The sequence below is a fragment of the Phyllostomus discolor genome, chromosome X, assembly GCF_004126475.2.
Source record: "Phyllostomus discolor isolate MPI-MPIP mPhyDis1 chromosome X, mPhyDis1.pri.v3, whole genome shotgun sequence".
NCBI lineage: Eukaryota > Metazoa > Chordata > Mammalia > Chiroptera > Phyllostomidae > Phyllostomus > Phyllostomus discolor.
In genome coordinates this window covers 63496215-63518461 of record NC_050198.1, presented here as the reverse complement: position 1 = coordinate 63518461, position 22247 = coordinate 63496215, and the positions used below count along the sequence as shown (strand labels likewise).

The 22247-nt window shown below is 36.7% G+C and overlaps 1 long non-coding RNA gene across 1 annotated transcript; it reads right to left on the bottom strand.

The window, feature by feature from the left end:
• Window positions 1–212: 212 nt before the first annotated feature.
• On the bottom strand, window positions 213–10766 carry LOC118498466. Its single transcript, XR_004900955.1, has 3 exons — window positions 10712–10766; window positions 10386–10388; window positions 213–317 (listed from the first exon to the last, which is right to left on the bottom strand). It is a non-coding gene; the product is annotated as an uncharacterized LOC118498466 (long non-coding RNA).
• Window positions 10767–22247: the final 11481 nt, after the last annotated feature.

The following is a 22247-nucleotide window of genomic DNA, read 5'->3' as shown; positions in this document are numbered from 1 at the left end:
ATTTATTAGGTAGAGCCATTTTTGGTGGAGCTCATTGTATTTTCTATGTACACTATCATGTCACCTGCACACAATGACAGTTTTACTTCCCCCTTTCCAACTCAGATGCCCTTTTTTTCCTTGTCTGGTCACTGTGACTACAACTTCCAATACTATGTCAAAGAGAAGTGGTGAATGAGGACACCCTTGTCTTGTTTCTAATCTTAGTGGGAAAGCTTTAAGCTTTTCCCTGTTGAGCATGATGCTGGCCATTGGTTTCTCATATATGGTCTTTATAATATTGAGGTATGCTCCCTCTACTCCCACTTTGCTGAGTGCTTTTATCATAAATGGGTGTTGTACTTTATCAAATGTTTTTTTCAGCATCTATGTGCGTGATTATGTTTTGTTCTTTCATTTTGTTTTTGTGATGTATTTCATTTGTTGATTTGTGAATATTGTACCACCATTGCACCCCTGGGATGAATCCCATTTGATCATGGTGTATGATTTTTTTAATGTGTTGTGGGGTCCAGTTTGCCAATATTTTGTTGAGGGTTTAAGTATCTATGTTTATCAGTGATATTAGCCCATAGTTTTCTTTCTTTGTTGTGTCTTTACCTGGCTTGGAATTAGGATAAAACTGGCCTTATGAAAGTAGTTTGGTTGTTTTTCCTCTTGAATGTTTTGGAATAGTTTAAGGAGGGGTGGAGTTAGCTATTTCTTACATGTTTCATAAAATTTGCTTGTGAAGCCATTGGGTCCAGGGCTTTTCTCTGCCAGGAGATTTTTTTATTACTACTTCAATTTTACTAGCTGTTATTGGTCTATTCAGGCATTCTGTTTCTTCTTCATTCAGTTTTGGAAGGTTATATGTTTCTAGAAATTTGTCCATTCCACCCAGGTTTTCAAATTTCTTGGCATATAGTCGATCATCATAGTTTCTTAGAATCTGTTGTATTTTTGTGATATCCATTGTAATCTCTCCTATTTCTTTTCTGATTTCACTCATTTGGTCCTCTCTCTTTTTTGCTTGATGTGTGTGGTTAAGTCCTATTGATTTTTATCTCTCTTTTCAAAGAACCAGCTCCTGGATTTATCAATTCTTTGGATAGTTCTTTTAGTCTCTACGTCATTTAATTCTACTCTGATCTTAATTATTTCCTTCCTTCTACTCATTCTGGGATTTGTTTGTTGTTCTTCCTCTAGTTCTTATAGATGGAGAATTGGGTTGTTTAGTTGAATTTTTTGTACTTTTCTTTTTTTTTTAAAGAATGAAACTAATCTCCTTTCTTTTTTAAAAATTTTAAAAGATTTTATTCATCTATTTTTAGAGAGGGAATGGAGGGAGATAGAGAGATAGAGACATAGAGACATAGATAGATAGAGAGAGAGAGAGAGAGAGAGAGAGAGAGAGAGAGAGAGAGAGAGAGAGAGAAACATCAATGTGCGGTTGCTGGGGGTCATGGCCGGAAACCCAGGCATGTACCCTGACTGGGAATTGAACCTGTGACACTTGAATTTTTTGTACTTTTCTTAGGTAGGCTTGTATTGCTATGAACTTCCTTCTCACAACTATCTTTGTTGTGTTCCATTGATTTTGTTCTGTTGTGTGTTCATTTTATTTTTTACAGAAACTTTTATTTTTATCTTGATCTCATTATTAACCCATTCACTGGTTTATATCATGGTACTCATTCTTCAAGAATCGAATGTTTTTGAGTTTTTTCCTTGAGGTTATTTTCTAGTTTCAAACCATTGTGATTTGAGAGAATGCTTGATATGATTTCAATTTTCTTGTAATTGTGTGAAGCTTGTTTTGTGTCCTACCATGTTGTCTTTCTTTGAAAAATTGCCCATGTGAATGTATAGTTTCCTTCTTAGGGGTGAAGATTTCTTTATATATCAGTTAAGTTCATTTGATCTAGAGTTTGTTCAGTATCATTGTATGCTTGTGGATTCTTTTTTAGAAGATTGTATTTATTTATTTTTTTTAGACAGAGGGGAAGAAAGTGAGAAAGAGAAGGAGAGAAATACCAGTGTGTGGTTGCCTCTTATGTGCCCCATACTTGGGACCCAGATGGCAACACAGGCAGGCGACTCAACTGGTAATCAAAATAGCGACCCTTTGGTTTGCAGACCGGTGCTCAATCCACTGAGCCACACCAGGCAGGGATGCTTGTGAACTCTTTGTTTGGAACATCTGTACATTGTTGACAGTGGGGTGGCAAAGTCCCCTACTTTAACTGCATTACTATCTATATCTTTCTTGTAATCCTCCAAGATTTTCCTTATATATTTTCTTGCTCTTATATTGAGTTCATATATGTTTACAATGGTTATATCTTCTTGATGGATGTTTCCCTTAATTATTATAAAGTGTTCTTCTCTGTCTGTTTTAATGGCCTATGTTTTGAAATCCACTGTGTCTTGTATAATGATTGTTACCCTGGCTTTTTTCCCTTCCATTTGTTTGGTATATTTTTTTCCATCCCTTCATTTTCAGTGTGAGGTGAGTTTCTTATAGTCAGCACATATGTGGGTCATGTTTTCTTATCCATTCAGCTACCCTTTGTCTTTTGACTGGATCATTTAATCCATTTATATTTAAAGTCACTATTTATAGGTACTTATTCATTGCCATTTTTTCTGTTCTTCTCTTTCTCTCTCTCTCTCCTTCTCTCACTGTCTCTCTTTTGTCTCCTTTTCAGAGCAATTCCTTTTGCATCTCTTACAGAGGTGTGGTGGAGACATACTCTTTTAGCTTTCTTTTGTCTGGGAAGCTCTTTATTTCACCATCTATTTTAAATGATATCCTTGCTGGATAGAGCTGTCTTGATTGTAGGTCTTTGTTTTTCCTCATCTAGAATATTTCATGCCAATCCCTTCTGGGTTGTAATGTTTCTATTGAGAAATCCATGGACAACCTTATTGGAACTCCCTTGTATATTACTTGCTGTTTCTCCCTGCTGCCTTTGAGATTCTTTCTTTGTATTTAACATTTGGCATTTTAATTCTGATATGTCTTGTAGTAGGCCTCTTTGGGTCTATCCTCATTGGGACACTCTGTGATTCCTGAACTTTCATGACTTTCCCCCTCACCAAGTGAGGGGCATTTTCTGTCATTATTTTTTCAAACAACTTTTCTATCTCTTGCTCCTTTTCTTCTCCTTCTCATATTCCTACTGAAGAATGTTGTTACTTTTCATGTTATCCTGAAGTTCCTTTAAGTTATCCTCATTCTTTTTGAGGCTTTTTTTGTATTTTGTTATTTTGTTGCTCTGCCTGTGTATTTCTTTCTACCTTGTATTGTAGCTTGCTGAATCAGTCCTCTGTTTCATCCAGCTTGCTTTTAATTCTTTCTAATGTATTTTTCATTTAAGATATTAAATTCCTCATTTCTTTCTGGTTCTTGTTCATAGTTTCTATTTCTTTTTTCATGCTACTGTAGTTGCCACTCAGTGCTTTGTAGTTGTCACTGAGTTCATTGAACATTCTTATAATCATTTTTTAAAATTCTGTGTCTAATAGATTTCTTTCCTCAACTTCATTTAGATTTTTTCCCAGGTATTTCTCCATTTCTTTTGTTTGGGGGTTGTTTCTTTGTCTCCCCATTTTAGGCAACTCTTTTTGTTTGTTTCTGCATCTCAGGATACTCTACTTTGCCTGATTGCCTACATGAGGTGGAATTCTGTGGTAGAAGTCCTGTAGGACTTAGTGGTGCAGTCTCATTTATCTCCTCATCTAGATGCTCTATACTTGTCCATAATTAAGTTTTAGGGGCTCTCTTGTTGTATTTGGGCTTTGTTTGTTGGTGTCTCATTCATTGGTGTGTTCTCCCCCCCCAGATTGTTGACTGATAGTCACAACTGCTGCTGCATCTTGTATGCTGTTGTACAGGTGTTGGTTAACAAAGCAATATTACCAGAAAACCAAGACCATAAAATAAAAAAGTCAGCAATATCCACAGCATTTGAGTAAAGATTTAATAAAATTGCAGAGATTAATAATATTATAAGATAGGGAAAAGGGTATATGAGATTCTTCGAAGAGGGAAATAATGATTTTTAATGAGAAGATGGAGAACAAATAATAAGAGTCTGGAATACAAATGAGGCAAAAAAGGGAAAGAATAAAATTTAAAACATAAGTGACCCAGGGAAGAGCAATTGCAATAATGGAGCAAGAAAAATGAAGAGTATACTATGAAGTTTGAAGTAAAATTACAAAGGTATTAAACCAATGGGAATCCAACTGCTAGCAAACCATGGCAGGGTCAATAACAATAACAGCTGAGTGAAGGTTAATGAAGGTGGAAAGGGACTAAGAATACTAGAAATAGAGAAAAGTGAATATGAGATATCCACAGTAAAGAAAAATGATTTTATGAGGGTGGACAGGAAAACTAACAAAAGTAAGGATTAGAACCCAGTCTAAGAAAGGGAAAATAATTTAAAAAATAAAAAATTAAATTCCTAACTCAACTGATCAAGGACAAGGAGAAGGCAAATTTGAGTAAGACAGGGAGAAACTATCCTATGGGATTTGAAGTACAAACAAATACTGAACAAATAGAGATACCACTGGACAAGAACAATAGTAACCATGATATCCTCACTGACTAGCTACAATTTATAAAGGTGGAAAGGAAATAAGATTATTATAAGAGTGGGAAAAAGAATATCAGCTGATGTGGGAAGGAAGAATGCTTTGCAAAGATAGATGGAGGAGAAATAGTAAGAGTAAGGAATAGGAACATGACATAATGTGGGAGAAAATAAAGTTTACAACAACAATAAGAAAGGTATAAAAGGCAAAATGCCATAAGACCAGCGAAGGGTGCTATGTGAGATTTGAAAGAACAATAATATGAGGAAATGATAATATGAATAAAAGAATAAAAAATAAAAGGTCAATTGTAGTGAGTCAGTTGGAATACAACTGAAGCAAAAAAAAAAAAAGGAATATAAAACACTATGTGAAAGGAAAAAAGAAGAAAGAGAAAACATGCAAGTTCTGGGGAAGAGTGAGGTGAAATTCATCTTAACTGTTGGTGTTCACCTTATGACTTCTTTCTGGACCTGTTTGGTTTTTTGTTTGTTTGTTTGTTTGTTTTTTATCAGCTCAACTTTCCAGAGTGGATCCTCCAGCTTCTGGCAATACCACCTATATTTCCTTCACAAACCTCTAGAGAGAGCTTCTGCTGTGATGGAGAGGGTGGGGCTTCTGTGTCTACCCTGGCAGGCACTATTCAGTCTTCTGGGAAAATCATGGATGTGTTACTCCTTCCCCTACACATCCTGCATCAGTCTGTCCCAGTTTATTGCCAATAATGTATAGTTTCTTATTAAATCACTGTTCATTTCACAGGGTGGAGGGGGAAATCTGTGTAAGAGTGTCAGCTCTTCTTGCTTGGTGTGGACAGCAGCTCTGTGTGCAAGCCAATGTTTGACAGAACCCTGAGTCTCCTTTGCTATACATCTTCTGAACTTTTATGGCCTCAGTTAAATAGATCCCTAGGACCCAGTATACTTTGTCTCCCTGTGAGGAGTTCAAAATGGGCCCTCTTCATCATTTGCCTTGCTGTCTTTCTCTTGTGGAAATGCCCTTTGCATGTTGTTAAGCCTGTCTAGTTAGTTTTGTGGATCTTCCCCTGCTCCTGTAGGAGGTGGCACCTTGGTGCAACCTTCTCTTCCCAGAAGTTCCACCATGGAAGAGCACTCAGTTTGGCTTTAAATAATCTCAGGTGCATAGTCCCCAGCTCACTGTTCTCACAGTATACAGTGTCCTGCACTCTCCACTCTGCATAGCTGCACCTGGCTGGGGCTGAAAAGTTATGTTGCATTGCACATTTGTGATCAATCTGCCCAGCTCTATTGAGTAGGAGAATATTGTGCCCACAATCCGTTTTCCTTATTGGTAGGGCAGCTGCATGTGCAGGGTCCTTACCCAGCATGCCTTATCTCTCCTTTTTCAAAAGTTTTTCTGGGTACTTCTACTACAGTGCTGAGTCATTGTCCAGCCATCTAGACACACCACCTCTCCAAAAGTCAAGAGTTCATCCCAGTCATGGTTAGCCACGGTTCTCCTCCACCAGATCCAGGTGCACATAGTATCTCTCTCTCTCTCTCTGGCACTCTTCAACTTGGTGTTTTCTGCTACAGCTATGGGTGTGCTGCTAGCTGTGTCATTCTCCTCAATGACTCTGTATACCTAAGTCACTCCTGGCCTGGGAAAGGAGGGTGCTGCTAAGCCGCTGTCTCTGACCAGGCTCTCCATGGATGTAGGCACCATGGCTACAGGTGTCACACCAGGGAATTTTCCCTGTCCACTTATAAAACCCCCTTACCTCTTGTTTTGAAGCATCTTCTGTACTCTTTGGCTTCCAAACTTCATATCAGCCAAGATTCTGTTGACTATTCACTTTATTTTTGAGAAGATCACCTAAGTGTCAGAGTTCAGTGGAAGAGCAAGTGGACATGGCTCCCACCTACTTGGATGCCATCTTCTCAACCTCAGCAATGGATATTTTATTAATGTTGTTGTTTCACATTCCCTTTCAATCTCAAAGGCATTATTTAACATCTTGGCTAGTTTAGTTTGATACCAAGGTCTTGATAATCTACACAGGGAGATTTTTTTCCCCAGAAAAAAATGCATCTGCAGAACACTTGTATGCCTAACAATGTGGAATTTTACTTTTTATTATGTTATTTCTTCAAACATATATTTTCATATGTGGGGGAGATAGACATAGCCCTCAAACAACTATCTGAACAAATTGAATACAGTGTAACAAGAATTGACTGCCCTTTTGCTGTGATTGCCTTTTTCAGTGCTTGTTAAGAAAGGTGCTAAGTTTATCTACAAATATGGAAAAGAGATGAGGAAGATTGTAGGGAAGATTCCATTAAAAATAATGAGAGTGTAGACCTGAATTGAAGTTTTACACCTCTTGATTATTTGATCGTTCAAAAGAATAATGTACCCAGCGCCTAACCATCATATTCTTCTCCCGAAAACAACATGAGCTTGTGTGCACACACAGACACACACACATAAAACACTGTTTATAAATATTTGGGTGACTTTGCTTGGCCCTCTGGGAATGTGATGCCTCCCTCTCTAGGATCTGTGAAGTATAATAAATTCTTTAATTTCATATACCTCCCCAAGTATAATATCTGCAACTGTGCTTGAGCAATACTTAAAGTCCCCACAAAGGGGACTTACTCCTCAGTTTAGGAAACAATGTGGAAAACACACTTAGGAATTCTGCACCTATCTGACCCCCCACTCCTTTATATCTGTGTAAATGGTGCTACCATCTTCCTATTTATGTAAACTAAAAGCTTAACCATCATCTTTGACTTATTGCTTTATCTCTCCCTCAACACAATCTACCTGTAAATACTAGTCCACCCTACCTGTGACATATATCCCTATTTTATCCATGTCTCTTCATCTCTACCACCATTATCCTAGTCCAAATTCCCATGTTCTTTTGCCTGGATTATTGCAATAGCTGCTGCTTCTACCTTTGCCCCTTCCACCATATATTTTATTTATATAACAACCTGAGTAATTTCAAATAACAGGCAGGCCATGTTACTTCTCTGCCAAAACTCTGTAATGACCTCCAATCCCACTCAAAGTAAAATGAACCCACAATAGCCTACCAGGTTCTCCATGACCATGGCCCTCCTACCATCATTTTATGACTTAATTTTTTACTGTTCTCTTTTTACTCATCCTCTCATATTTGTCTCATTTCTTTTTCACATAAATATCAATCATACCCAAATTTGGGAATTGTATGCTTGTTGTTCTTTTCCCAGAATGTAATATTCCCCTAATATCTGCAAGATTTATGCCTTTACTTCGGTCAGATTCATGCCAAAATACCATTTTGTTAGGGAGATGACTTAACTTTATAAAATAGAACACTTTCCCCATTATCTCTGGCACACTTTTTTAAAAAAATATGTATTATTCATTTTTAGAGAGAGAAAAAGGAAGGGATAAAGAGAGGGAAAGAAATATCAATGTGAGAGAGAAACATAGAACAGTTGCCTTTTGTACATTCCCTGACTAGAGACTAAACATGCAAACCAGGCATATGCCCTGAATGGAAATGGAACCAGTGAGCCTTTACTTTATGAGATGATGCCCAACCAACTGAGCCATACCAGTCAGGGCACCACTGGCATTCTTTAAAAATGCTTAACTTTATTTTTAATTTTTCAGTACACTTCACCATTGTCATATTGTGATATATGTGTGTATTTATTTACTGAATTTTATCTAACTTACCTCCTAGAATATGAGATTTGTGAGGACAGACATTTGGGTTATGTGTGTGTGCACATGGGTGTGTGTATGTGTACCTGCTGTATCCCTAGTATTTAAAATGAACCCTGTCACATTAGTATGCCCTCAATAGCTATTTGATATTTTTTTAGATTTTAAAGATTGTATTTTTACTTATATTTAAATATTGTATTGTTCTATTACAGACTTCCCAATATTCCCCCTTTGTCCTCCACCACCCAACCCACTGCCTGCTCCCACAGTCAAACCCCCATGTTGTCCATATCCACATTCATACATGCTTTTTGGCAAATCTGTTCTCTTTCTTTTCACCATTATCTCCATCCCACCTCCCTTCTGGTCTCTGTCAGACTGTTCCATGATTTCATGCCTCTGATTCTGTTGTGCTCATTAATTAGCTTTTGTTCATTAAGTTCCTCTTATAGATGAGATCATAAGATATTTGTCTTTCATTGAGTGGCTCATTTCACTTAGCGCAACATTTTCCAGTTCTAACCATGCCGTTGTGAAAGGTAAGAGTTTCTTTTTTCTTTCTGTTGGGTAGTAGTCCATTAAGTAAATGTACGACAGTTTTTTGATCCACTCATTTACTGATGGCCACTTAGGCTATTTCCAGCTGTTAGCTATTGTAAATAACACTGCTCTGAACGCAGGGGTGTATAGGTTCCTTTGAATTGGTATTTCAGGATTCTTAGGGTATAAGGCTAGAAGTGGAATCACTGGGTAAAAAGACAGTTTCATTTTTATATATTGAGGAAATTCCATATTGTTTTCCACAATGGCTGACCAGTCTGTATTCTCAGCAATAGTGCACTAGGGTTCCCTTTTCTCCACAGCTTCATCAGCACTTGTTGTTTATGATTTATTAATTATGGCCATTCTGATTACAGTGAGGTTGTATCTCATTGGGGTTTATACGTCTCTCTGATGGCTAGTGATGTTGAGTATCCTTTTATATGTCTATAGGCCCTCTGTATGTCCTCCTTGGAGAAGTGTCTGTTCAGGTCCACAGCTCATTTTTAATTGGATTGTTTGTGTTCCTGCTGTGGAGTTGTGTGAGCTCTTTGTATATTTTAAAGATCAAACCCCTGTCTGAGGTATCATTGGAAAAAACATTTTTTCCATATGGTTAGATTCCTTTTTATTTTGATGTTTTCTTTAGCAGTACAGAAGCTTTTTACTTTGGTGTAGTCTCATTGTTTATTATTTCTTTTATCTTCTTTGACCTTGGAATTATATAGGCAAGAATATTTCTGCAAGAGATATCAGATATTTTATTGCCTATGTTTCCCTCTAGGACTTTAATGGTGTCACAACTTACAATTAAGTCTTTTATCCATCTTGAATTTATTTTAGAGTATAGTGTAAGTTGGTGGTCTAGTTTCTTTTTTCTTTTTTTCTTTTTTTTTTTTTTTTGCATGTAGCAGTTCAGATCCCCCAACACCATTTGTTGAAGAGGCTATTTTTACTCCATTTTATGCTGTTAACCCTTTGTCAAATATTAATTAACCATGGAGATATGGATTTATTTCTGGGCTCTATATTCTGCTCTTTTGGTCTATGTGTCTGTTCTTGTGCCAATATCAGAATGGTTTGCTTACAGTGGCCTGTAGTACAGTTTGATATCAGGTGTTGTGATCCCTTGTACTTTGTAGTTCTTTCTCAAGATTGCTGAGTGTATTTGGGGCCATATTTGGTTCCATATAAATTTTTGAAATATTTCTTCCACATCTGTGAAATATGTCACTGGTATTTTAATAATGTTTGCATTGAACCTGTAGATTGTTTAGATAGTATGGACACTTTAATTATGTTAATTTTTCCAATTAATGAACATGGTATATATTTCCTCAATATATATCTTCCTCAATTTATTTCTTCAGTTTTCTGTATATTTTGGTGTACAGGTCTTTGATCTCCTTCATTAGGCTTATTCCAAGGTACTTTGTATTTCTTATTGCTATAGTAAATGAGATTTTTCCTAGTTTCTGATTCTGATATTTTCTTGTTGGTGTACAAAAATGTGCTTGATTTCTGAATATTGACTCTGTATCTGAATACTTTGCCTAATCCACTTACTAGGTCTAGTAGGTTTATTAGCAGAAACTGTAGGACTTTCTATGTACACTATCACATCATCTGTAAATAAAGACAGTTCCATTCCCTCCTTTCCAACTTTTATGCTTTTTATTTCTTTTCTTTGTGTGATCATTGTGGCAAGAACTTCCAATGCTATGTTGAATGGAAGTGGTGAAAGCAGACACCTTTTTATTGTTCCTGAACTAAAGGGAAATGTTTTATTTCATGTCCATTGTTTATAATGTTGGCAACAGGTATATTGTATATAGACTTTAATATATTGAGGTATGCTCCCTCCACTTCCAATTTGCTGAGTGTTTACTCTTAAATGGGTTCTGTATTTTACCAAATGTTTTGTCAGCATCCATTCATATGATCATGTGATTTTTAATTGATGAAAATATTTCATGTGCATTTTAAAAGAATGTACATTTTGCTTCTTTGAGGAGAAATTTTCTGTATGTACCAATTAAGTACATATGATTCAAAGTATTGATCGATGTCACAATATCCTTGTTGATTCTCTGCTTAGAAGATCTATCCATTGTTGACAATGGGGTGTCAAAATCCCCTACAGTGAGTTGTTGATGTCAATATCTTTCTTGGAGTTTTCCAATATTGTCCTTAAACATTTAGGCCTTCCTATATTGGGTGCATGTATGCTTACAAGGATTATATCTTCTTCATGGATTACTCCTTTAAGTATTATATAGTGTATTTCTGTCTCTTTTTATGGTCATTATTTTGAAATATATTTCATCTGATATATGTATTTCTACCACTGTTTTTTTTTATGTCCATTTGATTGGCATATTTTTCCCATAAATTTCCTTTCAGCCTGTATAGGTTTTTTTGTTCTGAGCCGGGTCTCTTGTAGACAACATATATGTGGGTTATGTTCCTTATTCATTCAAATACCCTATGTATTTTGAGTGGACATTTAATCCATTTACATGTAAGTTATTATTGATAGGTACTTATTCATTGACATCCCCCCTTTGTACCTGCATCCCTCTGTCTCTGTTTTTTTCTTCATCTTCTTAAAGAAGTCTCATCATCATGGGCACCACTGCCACTTTGAGCTACTGCCTAGTTTTCCACACACTCCAGCTCTCTGGCAAGTCAGGAGTCTATCTCAGTCACAACCAATCATGGCCCACCTTTTCTCCTAGCTCCAGGTACCACTAGAATCCCCCCTAGTCTCTGGCATTGTCCCAGCCAGCAACTGCCACTCCAGCTTTGGTACACAGCCAACTGTATGTGTGTGTGTGCTGCCATTTTCCCCAAGTGATTTGACACGTTCAAGTCACTCCTGATGTGGGTCTATGATTCCCTTACCTAGGGAAAAGAGAGAACCCCTAGGCTGTTACTACTGGCCTGGCTCTCCTCCAATGATGTCACCCTGGCACCTGAGGTTTCTGGCTCCACACCCAGGAACTTTACCTGTCCATCTATAAAAACTCCTTACTGTCTATTTTGAAGCATCTTCTGCACACTTTGGCTTCCAAACTTCATATCAGTTAAGATTCTGTTGGCTGTTAACTTTTTTTCCCAAAGATCAGTTAAGTGTCTCAGTTGAGTGCACAAGCAAGTGCCAGATCTCTGATTTGATCCTCTGCTTCATGTAGCCTGCTTTTAATTCCTTCTAATGTATGCTTCATTTTAGATATTGTACTCTTCATTTCCTCCTTGATCTTATTGATAGTTTCTATGTCCTTTTTCATGCTGATATAGTTCCCAGTATGTTCTTTGTTGCTTTCATGGAGTTCCTGGTTGTTTTCACTGAGCTAACTGAGCATTCTTATAACCATTATTTTGAACTCAACATCTGATAGTTCACTTGCCTCAATTTCATTTAGCACTCTTTGTGAAAATTCCTACTTTCTTTTCTATTGTGGATTGGTTCCCTGTCTCCCAATTTAAGCATATCTTGTTGCTTGTTTCTGCATATTAGTTTGATGTGCTTTGACCCCCTGTCTTTGTGGTATGATCTTCTCTGGTAGGAGACCTGGGGGGGCTTGGTGGTGAAGTCTCCTTGATCTCTATAGTTGAATGCTCTTGGGGTGCCCTTTGTGCCATTTATGTGGGCTTCATGGTTGTAATTGGGTTTTGGTTGTTTGGTCATTTTGTGGTGGGTTCTTCCGTCTAGCAGTCTGACTGAGAGTCACACCACCCACCACATTTTGTATGCTGTTGTAGAGGTACTGCCAGAACAAAACCAAACAGCCCAGGAAACAAATGTGCATCTACAAAAATAACCCTTCCACAACCACACTATGAACAGCAAATGAGCAAATATTTATAAAGGTGCAAACAGACTGAGACTATTTTAAGAAAGGAAAAATGAAAATGAGATGACAAACTGAAAGAAAAATGATTTTGAGAGGTTTGAGGGAGGAGAAATAGTAAGAGTAAAGAATAGAAATAAGGTGAAGAAAGAATAAAAACAAAAATTACATCATAAATAAAAAGGGTGAATATAAGATAGGATAGAAGAAATAGGAAGGTTATATTATTGGGTTTTAATTGTTTAAATATACATTAAAAATATAACCAAATTGGAGAAATAAACCCACCACAGCAATATCAACAGCAATGTGCAAAAATTAATATAGTTGGAATGTGAATGAGGAGGGAAGCAGGAAGAATAAAAAGCTGATGAAGTGTCTAGAGGAAAGAGAGATGATTTTGACAGGATGGAGGGAAAAGGAATGCTAAAAATAAGGAAAGAAATACAGGCTAAGGGTGGGAAAAATTAAAATTTAAAATGAGAAAAAGCAAAAGGAAAGGAAAGATGGAAGGCAAAATGAAGTAAGAGAAGGGAATGGTAAAACTTGAGATTTGATATAAAAAATAGTGATCTAGAAATACAATTGAAGAAATGCAAAAACCAACATATCAACAAGCAATGAGCAAAGATTGGTAAAGGTGGGGAGAAAATAAGGGTATTTTAGAATGGGGAAAAGAATGTGAGGTGACTAATGACACAGATGATGGTTTTGAGAGGCTGGAGGGGTGAGAAATAGAGTGCAGAATAGAAACAAGTTTCAGCAGGAGAAAAATACAGTTTAAAACAAAAACAAGAAGAGGAATGAAGGTGATAAAATGGAATAAGAGAAAGGAGGAGCAAAATATGAATTTATTTCAAAATTTGAAATAAATTAAAATATGAAAGCTAGCGATATATTAGGGACAAACTTGAAGGAAAAGAAATTAACATTAAAAAACTATGCAGGAAAAGAAATAATGCAAGTCATGAAGAAGACCACCGTGGAGTAGAATCCAGTATATCCCATTGTATTCTCTTTCTTGATCCACCCCTGGTATTGTCAGATGGTGTCCTAGTCTGGCCCTGGGCAGCCTGTTCAAGACTACAAGCAGTCCACAGTCTGTGTCTCCTTCAGGTTTGGTTTGAACCCGCTGTTCCACCTTGCGAGCTTTCCATCAGCCCAGAGTTCAGGAGTGATTCATTGAATGACTCGAGATGATTGCCAGTATCTTTTCCATGTGTCTCCACAGGGAATCTCTGGTGCAATAGGGAGATGGGTAACCTGTGTCAACTCTAGGAGGCACTGTTCAGTCCTCCTGGAAGATGGTTGGTGTTGTTTCCTCCCCCTTCACCACAAGTCTTGATCTGTCTTGGATTCTTTCCATTAATGTATGGTTTCTGGTGAATTAGCTGTTCATTTCCTGTGAGAGGTCAATTTCTGTAACAGAGGTTGCCCTTTCCTGCTGGGTACAGATAGCAGCTCTGTCTAGGTGCCAAGGCTGGGCTGGGCCATGAACACACTTTGTTGCTGCTGTCTCTAGTCTCTCTACTCTGTTGGTTTCAGCAGATCAGGGCCTGAGGAACAGCATAGCTCATAGTGTCTGGAAGAGGGCCCTTTCAAAGTTTTTTCTTCTGAAAAGGTCTTCAGAGCCTATAATCCTATAAGTGGGGATTGGGTTCATCTGTCTGGGAGGGGACCTGCCTGGCTGCAGCAAGTATCAAGGGTCCATCTCCTGACCATCCAGTCCACAGGCTGCTGCTGTCTCACTGGATATTTGGGCTCAACCTCTCCACTCTGAACAGACCCCTGCTCACCAGCCATGCTGGATTGGATCCCACTGTCCCTTCAGTGTTACTCTATCCTTCTCATTTCTTTGTTTGCAGAGTTGTTGTACACACATGCACTTACACATAAGCTGAGTACCTGCTAAGTCTCGAGTTTTGCCTCAACTCCTCTCTTAAGAGTTTCTATATAGCCCCCATGCTGCAGCACTGAGCCCTGGGGGTCTTTTCTCCACTTGCCCTCTACCCAAAAATCACTAAGTCTCTCTCGGACAGGGCTGGCCATAGCCTATCAGAGCCTCCAATAGTTTTAGATAAAGTTTCTTTCTTGGTCACTCTTGGATGGCTCTGGGAAGATTCCTGAAGTGATATTATAATATGGGGCTGTGGTAAGGTGCTCTCACTGTTCCCTCCAGTGATTCTCAGCTCCAGGTGGGCCTGTTCCTATGATGCTGTTTCTACAGCCAGCACTCCCTTGGCCATCCTTCCCTGATTCAGGGGCTGCCAGCTCCTGAGCCAACCTGCAGCCACCCTGAATCTGCATAGCCACTAGGAGAGCCTGAGTTGCCCACTCCTAAGTGCCCTGCAGGTGGGCATGGTCTTTCCTACTTATGCATGCTCCGCACACTCTTGTCTGTGTATGCACTCACACACACTCTCACTCTACACTGGATTTTTTAGTTAGTTGTTCTGCGGTTTAATTGCAAGACCAGCCTGAGTCTGGGAGAAAGTGAATGGAGCTTCTGGCTACTCTGCAGCCATCTTGGGATCTAATAAATATTTCTTGAATGAAGAAACAAACTGAACTTATGACTCATTCCCCAGAATGGCTGTTCAGTACTTCTTTCCTTCTCAAACTCAAATCTTCTACCTATTCCTCTACCTCATTCATTTATAGAAGACTTGTAAGCATATTTTTCTTTGACAGAGACTATCAGATGCAAACTTGCCAAACTATTTCTTTTCCATCTCAATTATTCCTTATTTCTGTATTGACTTTTTAATATTTCATGTTGTTTTAGGAATGTCCTTCCACTTACTTATTCGATATCTGTCTTTAAGAGAAAGCAGATCAGTGAAATTTTCAAAAGCATGGATCTGTATTCAACTCTTTGGCTTTATCACATACATAGAACAGGTTACTTAATGGTTCTCTGCCTCAGTTTTCCATCTACAAAGTAACAGCAATAATAATACCTGCCTCATAGAATTTTTAGTGGATTAAATGAATTAACATGCAATCAAACTTATCATCATTGTCATCATCATCATCATCATATTAAACAATTATATAACACATGATGTATGCAAGGTAGTAGTCTAGCCATTTTCAATACATTAATATTTGTGTTCTTGTCTCACTTTTATAATGTCTTTATGGTTTGTTAATTATGTTTCTTTCTTCTACTTTATTATTATGTGTTTGTCATGTTTGGACATTCTTCTTTGAAATATTTTTGTTTTTATATCTTTTTGAAAGATTTTTTTTATTTTTTGAGATTTTATTTATGTATCTTTGGAGAAAGGGGCAAAAAGGGAGAAAGAGAGAGAGAGAAACATCAATGTGTGGTTGCCTCTCACGTGTCCCCAACTGGGGACCTGGCATGTACCCTGACTGGGAATCAAACCGCTACTATTTGGTTAGCAGGCCAGCACTCAATCCATTGAGCCACACCAGTCATGATGCACTGTCTTCTCTTAAATGTTAATATAACATTCTTCACTATCAGGTCATTTCTCTACCACATGGTATAAAATGCCTCATATTCCTGAAATATATATTTATTATGTGTTCACTAATGCTGAACAATTCACTGTGCTAGGTGCTGAAAATATTATGACTATATATAATATATGTTATCAACATTTAAAAAGCCATAATATTAGTGTTGGCAAAGTTATCACATATTCTTATTGGTAGTATTTAAAATTGGAAAATAATATGGGATATACACAGAGTAAGGCCAGTAAAGCTATGTTTTCTCTTTGATCAAGCAGCACTTGTTACTGACATACATCCTAACCTTACATTTTGTAGTATGCAAAAAGATAAATAAATAAACAGATTCATTATAGCATACATATGAGAAAACAACTGGAAACATTCTACATGCCAATAAAGCCATGTTGAAAAACAATTATGAGACCTGGATGGTGTGGCTCAGTGGATTGAGCTCTGGACTGCAAAGCAGAGGGTTGCGGGTTTGATTCCCAGTCAGGGCACATGCCTGAGATGTGTGCCAGGTCTCCAGTGAGAGATGCATGAGGGGCGACCACACAGTGAAATTTCTCTCCCTCTATTTCTTTCTCCCTTCCCCTCTCTCTAAAAATAAATAAAATCTTGAAAAAAAGAAAAATAATTGTGGTATATTAACAGAATGGGATACTGAGCCACTATTAAAACTTAAAACATGGGAAATACATAATGTATTAAGTTTTATTAAGTGTTAAAGCATACACTTAGGTATACCAAATTGTTTGAATTATGTAAAATATAGTTTTACATGAGGCAGGATTAGAAAATAATAATAAGCAGAAAAAGTAGGGTGCAGATATCTTGTATTAATTTGCCTTTCTTTTTTTTCAAAATCATCTTAAATATGTCTATTTCTATTGACTTTCATTTAAAATGGAAAAATAGAAAATCATGCAAAATGTATGGTTCTTATATTTGGTGATCTTACAAGTCTGTTAGAGTGACATGACACATACATCAAACCATTAAATAAGGTAATACAATAAGGAAAATGATTCAACAGTTATTCACTCAATGAGTTTCAATTAATATGCATAGTGTGATATACATTTGTACAAACATTAAAAGTCCAATCATTGTTAATGTAATGAGATTGGTTTATGAGACATTGATGTAAACTGACAGCCAAGGAGAGTGGACTGGAATGCACATGTGTGAACAATGATGACTTCACTGTACTAGTCAGTGGGGGCTGTAGACACCATTGAGTGAGCATGTGTACTGTGTGTCCATCACATTCAAAATGACTGAGTAGAGCAATGAGTCTACATCATATTCTGCATTAAGCTTGAAAATTCCTCCATGGAAACTATTTGGATGATTCAGTAGGCTGCAGCTATGGACACCTGGTAATTAGCAGCTTTAACAGGATAATGTGCCCACTCATGCATTATGTCTTGTGCAGAGCTTTTTTCTCTAAACATCAAGTCACACAGTTTATTCAGTCCCCTTCTATCCCAGATTTGGTGCCCTGAGAATTTTGTGTTTTCCCAAAACTCAAATCACCTTTGAAATGGAAGGGATTTCAGACCATCCATGAAATTCAGGAAAATATGATGGGGAAACTGATGGTGATTGGGAGAACTTTGTGATGTTCCAAAGTGCCTATTTTGAAGGTGACGGAGGCATCATTGTCTTATGTACAGTGTTTCTTGTACCTTGTATCTTCTTCAACAAATGTCTTTATTTTTCATATTATTTGGCTGGATACTTTCTGGACTGAGCTCATACATATATGTAATATTAAGTGTTGTATAGACAACAAATGAACATGAGGGTTTGGGGGAGAAGGCAGTAAATAAGTTTCAACTTCTAAGTCCAGATAGTGGTCTTCTACTGTTTTATTCTGGAATTTCTCATCACTTTTTGGTAACATATTCCTCAAATTTGTTATTCCCAGCAGCAACTGCTCTTATTGTCTAGTGGCTAGAAGGAGTAAATTTGGCTATTAAGCAATAGGAGACTGATTACATTCCACTTGGATTTGCAAATGTGAGACTAATAATTTTTCTTGTCAGTTTTTTTTTGTATGTGCTCTGTTACATTTCTTATTTACATAAAAATATCAGCAATTTGTTGGAGGTCCAGAAATATAGGAAATTAGTTGAGGGATTAGGAAGAGCTCTTGTCAATTGGGAATATGTTAACCTATAAACCTACAGCTAAATAAGTTTAAAAAAACAGTGATGATCCTCTAAATTAACTGTATTTATTTTCACATTCTGATATTATCTAAAACTTTATAGTATTAATAGTATTTCAAAGAATTGATTGTCATCTGAATATCTTCCTTTTATTTTATTAAAGGTTTAATTTATTTATTATTTTTAGACAGAGGGGAAGGAAGGGAGAAAGAGAGGGAGAGAAACATCAATGTGTGGTTGCCTATCATGCAACTATGGTTGCTCCCCACTGGGGGCCTGACCTGCAACTCAGGCATGTGCCCTGACTGGGAAACAAACCAGCAACCCTCTGGTTCACAGGCTGGCACTCAATCTGCTGAGCCACAACAGCTAGGGCTGAATCTCTTCATTTAAAAAACCAGCTTCATAACTAGCTAAAAATAATTTCTTATTTTCATTTCCCATCACTCCATTTGACTTCTTTAGTACTTCTTGAATTTTAAGCTAGAACAAAAATAGTTGATGTACATATTATAATAGCTATTTCTGAATCCCAGGACTCTATAAGTGCACAAAAGCTTGTAAAACTGCTACTAAGATATCTGAGAATATTTCTATAAAATACATATGAAAATCATACTGATTTTCATTAAAAATAATGCCCAATATATGTCATATTACTTGAGATCACTATAAAAAAGTTAAAATTTAGATAGCATTTTGCTTTTCTTTCATTTTTATTTTTATCAGAGGTCTGTAGAACAGTTGTTTGAATTCATTCAATGAATGAATTCTAGATAATCCTCTGAGATGTTTCAAAATGCCAGAACAAGATGTTCTCATGTTATAACACCTACTTTTTTGAAGCTTATATCAAATATTACATCTATGAAAACTTTGTTCATGTCTGTTTTTCCCTCTCCCCTTTAAGTGAGAACCTTTGTACCAGCCACTGTATGGATTTTTTTTTTTTTTTAAAGATTTTATTTATTTATTTTTAGAGAGGAAGAGAGAGACAGACAGACAGACAGACAGACAGACAGACAGAGACATCAATGTGCGGTTGCTGGGGGTTATGGCCTGCAACCCAAGAATGTACCCTGGCTGGGAATCGAACCTGGGACACTGTATGGATTTTTTTAAAGAAAAAAAAGTGTAACTTCATTTATTTGTTTACATGTCTGTCTTTCACATTCTGTAGACTCATTGAAAAAAAGGATGACAGCTCATACCCCTTTGTGTCCATAGTTCCTACACTGAGTGTGAACTTTAAGTTTTAATTTATCTCCCTTCCCTTTTTTTAGTAACTACTTGTCAATTTGTAGTACCCTCCCATTCTGACACTGGGATTGTGGATATGTTTAACTTTGGCCAATGGAATATTATTAAATTTTAATACAAAAATTAGTTTGAAAAGTACTGTGTAATTGGACATACTTAGTTAACCTGCTGGAGGTTGAAGAACACAGAATCACACCAGTTGTTCCAGGTGAGGCCATCCTAGATCACTTTTATTTAATGTCTCCTTTATACTTTAAAAATATAATTTGAGCCCTGGCTGGCATAGCTCAGTGGATTGAGCACGGGCTGGGAACCAAAATGTCCCAGGTTCGATTCCCAGCTAGGGTACATTCCTGGGTTGCAGGCCATAATCCCCAGCAACCGCACACTGATGTTCCTCTTCTCTCTCTCTCTCTCTCTCCCCCCCTTCCCTCCCTAAAAATAAATAAATGAAATCTTTAAATATATATATATATATATATAATTCCATTTAATTGCCAAAAATGTTTTTATGGACTTCACATACCTTATTTTAAATGGTTTTTGGACCACAACATTATATGTTTGTGCAAATTTTACTAAATATGCACATTTTAAATTTATGTTTTTTACCTTTTGACCCACTTCACTCACTTCTTTCACCCACCACACCCCACCTCTGGCCACCACCAATATATTTTCAGTATATTTGAGCTTGTTTTTTTTATTTCACATATGGAAAATCATACAGTATTTGTCTTTTTCTATCTTACTTATTTCACTTATCATAATGCCCTTTATGTCCACCTATGTGTTGCAGAAGGGAAATTTTCCATCCTTTTTATGTTGAAATAATATTCTATTGTACATATACAGTATATACTAATTTTAATCCATTCATCCATCAATATATATTTATCTTATTTCTAAATCTTGCCTATTATTAAACATTGCTGCAATAAAAATGAGGATGCACATACCTTTTCAAGTTAGTGTTTTTGTTTTCTTTAAATAAACACTGAAAACTGCAATAGCTAAACCACATAGTATTTCTATTTTTAATTTTTGAGATAACTTTATATTGTTTTCTATAGTGGCTGCACCAATTTGCATCCCTGCAAACAGTGTACAGGAGTTTCTTGTTCTTCATATCTTGATCAAAACTTGTTATTTCAAGTCTTATTGTCTTATTGATAATAGTCATTCTAACAAGGGTGAGGTAATATCTCATTGTGGTTTTGATTTGCATTTTTCTGATGATTAATCAGGTTGAGCAATTTTTATGTACATGTTGGACACATGTATGTCTTCTTGGGAAAATGTTTATTTAGATCTTCAGACTATTTAAATCAGATTTTTCATTTTCATTCTTAAATTGTATGAGTTTTTAAAATTTTTTTTAAATTTATTGTCAGAGAGGGAAAAAAGAGGGAGAGAAACATCAACATGAGAGAGAAACATCAGTTAGCTGCCTTTCACACACCCACAACCAGGGACCTGGACCTCCAACCCAGGCATGTGCCTTGACTGGGAATCAAACTAGTAACCTTTTGGTTTGCAGGCCAGCACTCAATACACTGACATATACCAGCCAGGCTATATGAGTTCTTTATATATCTTGGTCACTAGCCCTTTATCAGATATGAAGGAGGCCTGCCCCCCAAAACCAGAATTTATTTATAAAAAATTGTGAATTTATTCTTACATGTTTAAATGTCAGTCACTTTCAAAGTACTCATTTAATGCACTAACCTATTAAGACATCGTTTTCCACTGTTCAAAACATGTTTTGAACTCATCAATTTGATGCCTTTTGGTGCTTCTGCCACTTTTTGTTTTACCTCTTCCACATCGGCAAAACATTTTACTTTGGTGACTTTTTCATTCAGGGAAACAAAAAAGGGAGTAGTTGGTGTGAGAGATTGAGAGACTAAGAAGGGTGGGGTGATGGGGTCTTGCTGTTTTTGGTCAAAAAATGCTGAACACTCAGCACAGTGTGGGCAGGAGCACTCATGAATCATCCATTATGAACTTGGTAAACATGTTGAAAATCTTCATAAAAATTCACTGAAGCCAAATGCAGCCTCTCACAATGATGCCAGCCAGTACACTGATACAAATGGGTTCCCAGAGCACTCACCTAGTGAGAGAAACCTGTAGTACAAGGGGCCCCCTAACCAGAAGATAATTCCAGTTTTTTGGCATCATCCCCATGTATATGATTTGCAAATATTTTCTCCCATTCAGTAGGTTGCCTTCTGATTTTTTTATGGCTTTCTTGGCTGTGCAGATGCTTTTTAGTTTGATGTAGTCCATCTTGAATATTTTTTTTTACTTTTTTGCTTTTACTTTTGGTGTCATATTAAAAAATTATTGCCAAGACCTAATCAAAGATTGTAGCACTTACACTTTCCACTAGAAATTTTATGATTTAAGGTCTTACATTGAAGTCTTTAATCCACTTTGAGTTAATTTTCCTGTGTACTATAAGATGGTAGACAAATTTCACCCTTTTTAATTTTTTCAATCACATTTTACATTCAAAATTACTTTATATTGTTCAGGTGAACAGCATAGTGGTTAAGCAGTCATATAATTTACTAAGTATTCTAACACTGGTACTTCCAGTACCCACATGCACGATACATAGTTATTACAATATTATTGA